Source organism: Solanum dulcamara, chromosome 6, assembly GCF_947179165.1.
Source record: "Solanum dulcamara chromosome 6, daSolDulc1.2, whole genome shotgun sequence".
NCBI classification, from domain to species: Eukaryota; Viridiplantae; Streptophyta; class Magnoliopsida; order Solanales; family Solanaceae; genus Solanum; species Solanum dulcamara.
In genome coordinates, this window is record NC_077242.1 from 60,045,401 (window position 1) to 60,056,354 (window position 10,954).

The window sequence follows — 10,954 nt, forward strand, 5'->3', positions numbered from 1 at the left end:
AAGCCTTCTTTCTCAAATTAAAGTCAACTTTTAATCAGGATACCTGTGGATTGATTCATGAGTTCCTTCCACTCATGGAGTCCAAGGTTTACTTTAAAAATCTCATGAAATCTCATTACTTTTAAACTTCAATTTTGATGAATTATATTGGGCTGTTTCAATCATGTTTTTAATGATTACTAATGATTATTATAAGTATGTTTCTACATAAATTACATAATTTTAAGTTGAATTATTAAAGCCCATACATGAAGCTATTTTCTATAACGAATTCCATGAAGTATGAGTATGAAGTTCAATGATTTCAAGGTATTCTATGGTTTTCAATCAAATTGATTATGTATTCAAGTTTTCTTCTAAATTCAAGTATGAATCATGACTACAGATTTCAAATATGATCAAATTATGATATTCATGCAATTTATGAAGAATGGTGATTTAGGGCCATATGTGGTGACCTAGGAGTCTCATAATAGGAATTATGCAAGCATGATTTGTAATGATGAAAGTACAATTCTCACATTTCAATATGTTATGAAATGAGATACTCTATAAATTTCAAACCTATAATCATGTCTATGGTATATGTTCATTATGATTTCTATGCTATGTACGTATTCCGTGGGATTTGACTTAGCACCGAGCAAACTTGAGGTGACTCTTTCAAAACCCTTAGTAGCAGCCTCTTGTCCCTTAAACTACATGCCACCAAAGATTGCCTTCATGTTTTAGGTAGTGGATCCATATATAGCGTATGTACATGACCCACCTAGCGGGAATAGAGTTTACCTTGGCAAGTAGATTCCCCTTTTGTTCGTTGTATGGGGAGATAATGGGATTCTATGTTATAGCTAGAAATGGTGTTATTGTAAGTTATGGTTCCTATCCCAAATATGTATATGCTCATCAGATTATTTTATGAATTTCCAATAAGTCCTTTAAATGCTTTGATCATCATGTTGTCCTCATAACTTTACCGATATTCTCTATTATGTACATTCTTGATCATTGCATTTTATGATATATTTTGCATATCATGCCCACATACTTAGTACATTCAAATGTACTAATGCATATTCGTTGCCTACATTATTTCATAATGTAGGGTTTGACGATCACACTCATTTATGTGGCTAGTAGAGTTTCCAATCGTCAAAGTTGTTGGTGAGTCCTCATCTTATCGGGGACAAGTTATGACTTTGTTCTTTTCTAAAAACTTGTTATATTTTGATTTGAGGATGTGCTAGGGATATGTATTAGCCCCCTCCCTTTCATTTAGTAGAGGCATTAGTTGGACAAATATTAATGAGTCTATGTCGTCAAGTTACATTCTTTTTTATGATTCCTGTTTAGAATCTTTCTATGTAATTTCCATAATTCATATTATCTTATGGATGCTTAATGATATGTAAATAGGATTGGTTGGATCTCTTTGGGGTTTTAATCTCTGTATTACGACTAGGCCCTAGGTCGGGTCATGACATCCAGTCAGACAAACAAGGTAATGGGTTCAATATGGTTCCATGTTCTTCAACAACACTATCTGGTAGGTTGGCCAAAGAGGTACTACTTCAGGGGCAGGCGAAGGTTCAGACCGTCTGTACGTTAGGGCTAGTAGTCAAGATCAAGAGAACTCGCCAGACGTCATTACTGGTATGCTTAAAGTCCTTTGTTATGATGTTTATGCATTTCTTGATCTGGGTGAAACTTTCTCTTTTGTGATTCCATATATAGTTGTGAAGTTTGGAATCTGTCCTGAACATATTTTAGAGCCCTTCAGTCTTTCTACTCTTGTTGGTTAGTTTATTCTAGTGAAAAGAGTCTATAGAGATTGTACATTTTCTATCTATCATAAAGAGACCTCAGCCGACTTAGTTGAGTTGGATATGGTGGATTTTGATGTCATTTAAGTTATGGAATGGCTTTGTGCTTGTTATGCCTCAGTCGATTATAAAATCCGAGTTGTCAAATTTCAGTTTCCAAATAAACCAATTATTTAGTGGAAGGGTAGTCCAGCAATGCCTAAGGGACGTTTCATTTCATATCTAAAGGCCAGAAAGTTAGTTTCTAAGGGGTGTATCAACCATATTTTTTGAGTTAGAGATGATAGTGTGGAGACACCATCCCTTCAGTCAGTTTTGGTCGTTAGTGAGTTTGCTGAAATCTTTTATGATGATTTACCTGGATCCCTCCCGATAGGAAAATAGACTCTGGAATAGATGTTTTTTATGATACTCAACCTATCTTTATTCTACCATATAGAATGTCTCTAGTAGAGTTAAAAGAGCTAAAAGAGCATTGAAGATCTTCTTGATAAGGGTTTCATTAGGCCGATGTGTCTCACCTTGGGGAGCTCCTATCCTATTCGTGCGAAAGAAAGATGCTACCCTTAGAATGTTCATTGACTATCATCAGTTGACCAAGGTTACCATAAAGAATAAGAATACTTTTTATAGAATCGATGACCTGTTTGACCAACTTTAGGGTGTCACTATTTTTCTAAGATAGAACTCAGATCAGGGTATCAATAGTTGAAAGTGAGAGAAAGTGACATTCCAAAGACAACTTTCTGAACCTGTTATGGCCATCATGAGTTTCTTGTCATGTCCTTTGGTTTGACTGACATTCCTTCAGCATTCATGGACCTCTTGAATAGACTGTTCAAGCAGTATCTATTTATATTTGTTATTGTGTTCATCGACGACATTCTGATCTTCTAGAAACAAGGAATAGCAAGCCAACCATCTTAGAATTGTTCTCCAAACTCTCAAGGATAGGGGGTTGTCTACTATATTTTGTAAGGGTGAGTTTTGGCTTGCATCTATGGCATTCCTAGGCCACATCATTTCTGGTGAAAGTTTCCAAGTAGATTCACAGAAAATAGAGGCAGTAAAGAATTAGTCGAGGCCTACATTCCTGGTTGACATAAGAAGTTTATGTGGTTTGGCTGGTTATTACAAAAGATTTATCGAGGGTTTCCCATCCATATCATTACCATTGACTATGTTGACTCAAAAGAAGACTAAGTTCTAATAGTCCTATGCTTGTGAAAATACTTTTGAAGAGTTGAAATCAGGCTGACTACTTCTCCAGTGTTGTCCCTACCTGAGCGAACATATGGTTTTGTTATTTATTGCGATGCATCCAGCGTTGGACTAGGTTTTGTATTGATGTATAGAGGTAAAGCCATAGCTTATGCTTCTAGATAGCTTTAAGATTCACGAGAGGATTTATTCAACTCATGGTCTAGAGTTGGACTTCCCCTAACTGTTGGAGGTGCTTTTTAAGACCCTGGAAAGTTAGAAAATTGAGTTCAAGATGGAAATCAAAAAAAAGTTGCACTAGGTGAGGTTCACGAGGCCCTTCACGGGCTATAGTGGGCACTATGATATGTGGAAAAAAGCCATGAAAGGACCAAAAAATAGGGGAAAACTCAAGTGAACTCCACGATCAGGTCTACATTCCGCGTTCATGTTCACGGACCATTAAGTGGTCAGTGAAGTTCAATCCTTTCAATCATGGATTGATCCATCTTCATGAAGGCCATCGTGACCCTTCATGACCACCACAGAAAATGGCCCCTCCCATCAAAAGACCTTCATGCTAGACTTGACCAAGTCTGTTCCCATGGACCACTCCACGACTGGTGGATCTCTTCATGGACCGTGAATATGGTTCGTCTAGGCGACTGAATTCAGTTTTAAGTTAGGGTGTTTTGGTACTTTCCCTATGGTCTCATTAATGAATGTGGATGTTTTTTAGGGATTTATTCTAACCTATTAATTACCCTAAACCCTCTTAACCCTCTCATTCTCACCCTAACTCTCAAAATACAAAATCCTCTCTCTAAAGTGTTTTCCCAAGAGTCTTGTTCTTTCTCTAGCAATTTAAAGGGAAATTCAAGACAAGTCTCCAATCAAGAGCAAAATTAGGGCTTCCAAGATCAAATATATGTGGGAATTCATCCATGGAGTCCCAAGTTTTCTCCTAATAATCTCTTATGAATTCTTCTATTAAAATCCCTAATTTCATGATTTTGCATTAGGTCCTACTTATGACATTCTTATGATTATTGATTAAATTATGCATAAATCTCATCATATTGCATGATTTCAAGTTGAATTTTAAAGACCCATTCTATATGATTGTTTCAAGGATGTTTTTAATGAATTGTGATCATGAATCTCAAAGGATTTTAATGAAGAAGAGTAACTAGGACCAATTTAGTCACCTTTGAATGTTCCAATTGAGCAGAAATGATCCATTCCATTCGGGGCTTCGGGGAACTAAAAAAATGATTGAATACCTAGCTTTTTGATGAAGATCGGCGTAGGCGAGCCAAATACAGAATCACTAAAAGTTTTATGAATTCTTATCAAATCTTATGAATGACTCATGAAATATTATGAATAATGTTTCAAGCAAGAAGTAATGGTTTGATAAGGTAGTTCTCACACAATCATGTTAATGCGGTGATAAGGTAGTTCTCACTAACTCATGGATTCTTATGAATCAATCAAGTTAATGAGCTATTTCTATGATTTTCTTATGATAAAGATTGATATCTATTATTTTCTTTCCTAAATTATGTTAATGAATATGTTTTCATGATGGTCTATTAGGATAATGACTAAGCACCGAAAGAACTTTAAGGTAGGGTTCTATCCGGTAGCCATTGTAGCTACCCAATGGAATTCTAGTAGAAACATTTAGTCCCTAACTACGTTGCTTGCGTACATTTAAAATGCCAATATGGCATAGAAATTTGATCCACATCTAGCATAAAATTTAGAGAAAGTACCATCACAGAGTCTACCGTGGAAAAGTAGCAACCCTCTTCTCAATGTAGGGCATATCGAATTCTATGTTATAGCTCGCATGGTCTTATATGTCAGTTAAAGGTCCTATCCCACTTCAAGGTATATAAAAGGTATAAAGTTCTCATGATGATGTTTGATACATTGACCATATGATTATGATGTTTAAAGGTTTTCATGGTTTTACTCAGGTTTTAAGACATTGGTTATGCATCCCATGTTCATATTGATTATGTCCTATATTCATTGTTCATGTATTATTCTCACATAATAGTTTATTTCATGTACTAACATATACTTTTTACCTATATTGTATCATAATGTAGGATCAGACGATCAACGCGCACCTCCCACTCATGGCTAGAGTTGAGCTTTACTTTTTTGTAGGTGGTGAGTCCTCATACTTTGAGGAAAAAAATTTCATCTTTATGTTATTATGACTTTATTAAATTTTCATGTGTGAGCTAGGAGCTTGTCTTATTCCCCCATCTAGGTAGTAGAGGCATGTTGGATGTTATAAAGTCTATGTAGTCTTTCATTCGAGTTTGAACTTATTCTCCTTTATTGAGATTTTCATGTTGAGGCTTTATTTCCACGTTTATGCATTGCTTTATTTCTTTACTTACCTTATGTATGCTCATGAATGATATGCTAAGAGGCTTGGTTGGGGTCCCTCGGGATTCAATCATCGTGTCGCACCTAGGGTGTTGCTTGGGTGTTACGTCCTTCAACATTAGTTGTTGCCTTTATTGGCCTTCCCCTAATTCATATTTTGTAATCTTACACTCTTTTGTTATGAAACACAAAAATTATGAAGCTTTTTTAATAATGTTGTCAGTCATTAACGTTAGGAATTAGTCTTTGCTTACTTATTCACCTTGTTATTTAATTTTCATTACTCGGTTCTTAAATCATAGCATCTTTATATTATTGTGTTGCATTTCACCCAATCATGTTGGCTTATTGCAATTTTGTTATTTGATCATCTCAAGTTACATGTCCATAAATCATAAATATTTTTCCTAAATATATTAGTTTATTGCAATTTTATTATGTGGTCATGTCAAATTGCATGTGTATAAATTACATATATAAATTCAATTGTACCATTTTAGAGGTAAACAACCAATTTTATTATATAAAGAGTAAGATTTTATTTCTTTTCACTTAATGGAGGTGTGGATATAAATGGTTCAGTCTTTAGGACATTAAACATTTATTTACATTAAGGTTTAAACATTTTGTTTGTTTGAATAGGTCTTAATTATTAAGATCTTGAACAAAGTTTTAATATCATTAAGAGATATTTTGTGTGGATAACATTCACCAACGCTCTATCTGCACTCACGAACCACCATTACCCTCATCAACACCAGTCACCATCACATCCACCTATGCTATCACAACTATCATTGGTAGCCACTACCACTATCAATCATAACGATGGAAAACAGAGTAAAGCGGAGTGGGAGAAGACACGTTTAGGCTATGCGGGGTGCATTGAAATATGTTTTTTAAAAATTAGTGTAGAGTGGGATTAATTGCATATCTATGTGGATTATAGGATCATAGTGCAAGGTAGAAGTATTTTCAATTCTCATTTGTTGCGACTATTGGTGTCATGTTGTAATAACTCAATTTTTGTATCCCCTATTTTCTTCTTTCAATTAGTTTATCTATTGTGTCTTTAAAAGTCATCATATACACCTAATTCTTACAAGTTAATTATAGTTAATAATATATAATTTTAAGCACAAAATGGTTATGTCATGCCTTGAGAGGGCACCCTAGGCGTGGCCGGCACTCAAAGACTATTGCTAGTTCCCAAGCGAACCACTTGACCTGATCACACATCTGTTTGTTCATTTAATCAGCGAAAGACTTAAAATAAAATGACAATTAGGTGGGCAATTCCAATCAACAATCTATCTCAAGGAAGAAAGGCCATAAGCCAACAAATCAAACTCCAATCTATGTCATGAGAATAGTCTGACAAGAACAATTCAAGGAATAAAAATACTCAATCAAACCATCTCTATCTAGTCTATGAAGCCTCTATCACTATTATCTAAATGGTGCCTATGGCAGGTTTATGATTACCTCAAATCAGAATGAAAAGACTAAACTCAAAGCAAGAATAACATAAGTGGTATCCTCCGAATGTAGGGAAAGACTCACCAATAAGCTGAGTGTGAATAGATCCTCAACGGAACGCCTGTTGATGATCTCTAAAACCTGTTTCTGCATCATTAAATGATGCAGACCCAAATGAACGTCAGTACGTGGAATGTACGAATATGTAAAATGACAGAATGAAACATACATAAGGTAGAATAACATCAACCCAAGTAACTCAATCAAGAGTAAGGTTTAGACAGACACCAATCATATACAATCCAATTCAATCCAATCCAAATCAGAGTACTATCAAAACCTGTATAGGAGTTTATCTTATTCAACAACAATCACTTATGAGCCAGTGATCATACAACAAGCTCATTTCTATTGCCACAACCGTCCAATACTTTGCTAGGGTAATGGACAAATCATCCAATCATGGATCCAGTCAATTGATCAAGTCCTATCTTTTTAGGATGATAAAGAAAAGAGAAAACATCCAACTTTAACATTCAATCCTCTCCTATGCTGGCTACGTAGTTATTGGATTTGAGTTATTACTTTATCTTACCCAATTCGGTGTTCGATACTCCTTTCAAGGCTCAATGCTCATAAGACAATTAATTCCAATCAACAAGTCTCGTATAAACTCTTACCAGTTCATAAGTTCTATCCAATCAATCCTTTCAACCAATTAATCCTTTCAACCAATCAATCTTCCAATCATTCCCAATCATTCATTTAAGAGTACCTAGGACAATTATTTACGATAATATTTAGTTGAGACCATTCGATTGGATTCAATAATGAAGATACAAATACTATCAAATTTTATCAAGACCATCATTATACTCACATCTCAATCACAATCATGCATTCACAAGTTCAAGTCTCTAGACTCAATCGTTAGGCATATACATTTAATATTAGTCAAAATATTATGAGGGTTTATGAAGTAAATTGTTTAAACTCATTTGTTCAAGAAACAAGTTCATAGAAAAACATCAATTACGCAATATTATGTAAAATATGTAAATTTAAGGAAATTCTCTTGAAACACAATCATGGGGATTCAAATTATTCACAAATCAACCTATCAAAATTATGGGCACATAAAAGAATAAAGTCCATGCTTTAGTTTAGCCTTACATAACTGGGATGAGAACACAACAATCAATCTGGCAAGAACTTTCTTGAATATTTTGAACCCTAGCCTTTTATCCACTCCTTAGCCCTAGCTCTTAAGTTAATTTAGCATAAAAAGAATTAGGAATGCATTTAGAAACTCTTTTAAGGTCCCAAATAACCTATATTAGTCGTGGGTAAAGTATAGGAGGGGTGAGGAAAAGATCGGAATGCCCCTCTTTAAGAATAACCTTGAGCAGGAAAAATTGACCTGCAGGGGAACACGTGCGCGACTCAGACTTATTCTCTCATAGTTTATTTTCTCCCAAAAATCTTTTGTTGTGATTTTTGAACCAAGATTGACCAGGTCCATGACGTAGACTGACCATCAGTTTGAGGGCGAAATGTTGTACTATGATCCACCTGAGTACCCAACTCTTTCTGCATAGACTGCCAGAAATGAGATATAAATTGCGTGCCATGATCTGAAATGATAGAAATAGGCATCCCACACAAGCAAACTATCTCCCGAATGTATATCTTAGCTAACTTCTCTAAATTATAGGTAGTTTGAACTGGTACAAAGTACGTAGACTTGGTCAATCAATCTACAATGACCCACATAGCATTAAACTTACTCAAGGTACACGACAATCCTACCACAAAGTCCATAGAAATACACTCCCACTTCTACTCAGGTATGGGCTGTTACACCCCACACTCTCGAGCTCAAAATATCTCTTAAGTTCTTTAGACATTATCCTGTGAGCCGGATAAGCTACAACACTATCAAACGACTCCAAGTAAAGGAGAATGTGATACCCTATAGTAGAAAAGATTGGAAATAGAGTCATAAGAATCCGAAAGGAATTGGAGGCCAAGTAATGAGTCGTAGGACTCGATTTACCTACGTAAGGTACTAATTTAGAAGTCGTATACACTTAAGTTGCTTAAGGACATACCAAGATTATGTAGCATGGATTACATAGGCTCCTAAAATAAGACGAGATTACGAACCCGCGAGGAAGGGAAAAAGATGACACATGGCAGCCAATGGGGGAGAGACACGTGGCATCACCTCAAGCAAGCAGATGATGCACCTACTTAGGGTCAAGTAGGTGATGCAGCTGCTTGGGGGGGGGTGGACCCCACTACCACGTGGCAGCCCCTAGTTGGCAGCATGATACGGTGGCCAATCATGGTTTGACATATGTCACCCTAAGGGGATGACACGTGTCACCTCCAAGGCAGCCCATGTATTTATGTTTTATGACTCTTAAAGCAAGTCATTTATCCAAAATCAGCCAAGAACTTAGAAGGAAAAATGTAAAGAAGAAAAAGGAGAAAGGCAGCCACGTTTTGGAAAAATTAAGGTAAGTTCTTCAATTTTCCTCCATGAATTAATTGTCTATGATGTTCCTCAGCCCCGTGGAGGTGTATATATGTATCTTATGATGTCTGCGGAATTAATTATTCAGCTTGGAACTTGAGAGAAAGTTGAAAGAACAAAGAGGGAAAATGTTAAAAATTAGTTAACAGACCCGTTTTTGGAGGGGACAGTTGTTAGTAATATTGGTATAACTTCTTGTGTATAGCTTAGTTTCATGTGATTGAATATGTTTTGGAAAGTTATTTCATAGGGTTATAACTTTAATTTAGACTATACAACCCAGTTTCGCTTTTCTCTGCTCGAAAAAGGGTGGTGAAGAATGGGAGAGCTGCTGCCCAGATTGTGTTTTGGAAATCCTACACGGACAGCTGTGAGTATTGTGGTCATATATTTTCGTACAAAATTGTTGTATGGGTAATTTAAAATTGTTTTAGACCTTGATACACATGTATATAACTTTCATTGAGGCCACAAATTCTGTTTCCCTTAATTACCCCTCCGAAACTAAGCGATAATATAAGATAGTGGGCTGTCCAGATTTCACGTTTTGGATAGTTTTGGCGAGTTTGACAAGTTTAACGTGAGGTAAGGCCTTTCCTTTTAAATTGGAGTTTATGGTGTTGTTATATAGGGTATTATACGTTGTGTAAGTGTATGGAAATGTGAAAATATGATAAATATATTTGACGCCCGAAATAAACTAAATTGGAGTCGCTAGAAGTGAATTATCGTTGAAATAAAGTGTTGTTCTTGTAAGTTGTTGCTGCAGGGGTGTAATGTATTGTTTCAGGGCCTAAATACATTCTAAAAGGGGTGTGTATGCTTCTGTTTGCATCCACATGACCCCTCATTGCGTATAATGAAAGGCGTTACAAAATAAAGGCTAGACGCCCTATTGTGCTACCGTATTTTTGAATAAGTCGTTTAGAGTTTATGTTGTATATTGTTGGTGTGAATTGATGCAGGTTGTTGTTGTTGGTTGGCTTTAGGTATTAGGGACCTAGTTGGAAATTTGGATAGGGCACATTATAGGGGAGGTGCTGCCCAATTTTCGTCGACGCCTTAGCGAATAACAGAACTAGTCGGGGAAACGACTAAGGAAATAGATTCCATTAATACTAAGATGTAACCTAGGGTGCTGGAAAGTAAAAGGGGTTGATATTCATACTACTTTCATGTTGAATAGGTTCAAAGGACGGCGATACAAGCAATATAAGGAATAATTCAGACAAGGTATGTAAAGCTTTCTCTTGGCATGTTTTGGTATAAGTTCGTACAACTATCTTTCTTTCCTTTTGGCAATGTTTAGCCTTAAGTGAATTGTATACGAAGTGCGGGGATAATTCCATTCCCAAAATTCCGAGTATGCCTCATAACCCCTATCTACTGTTCAGTATTAGAGTTCCTGTGAAGATTAAGTATTGCCTAGTAGGGCTTCTATGTGTCAGAATGTAATGTATGGGAAACTATCTCTCATTTCCATTGAGATGTATTTGATACGAAA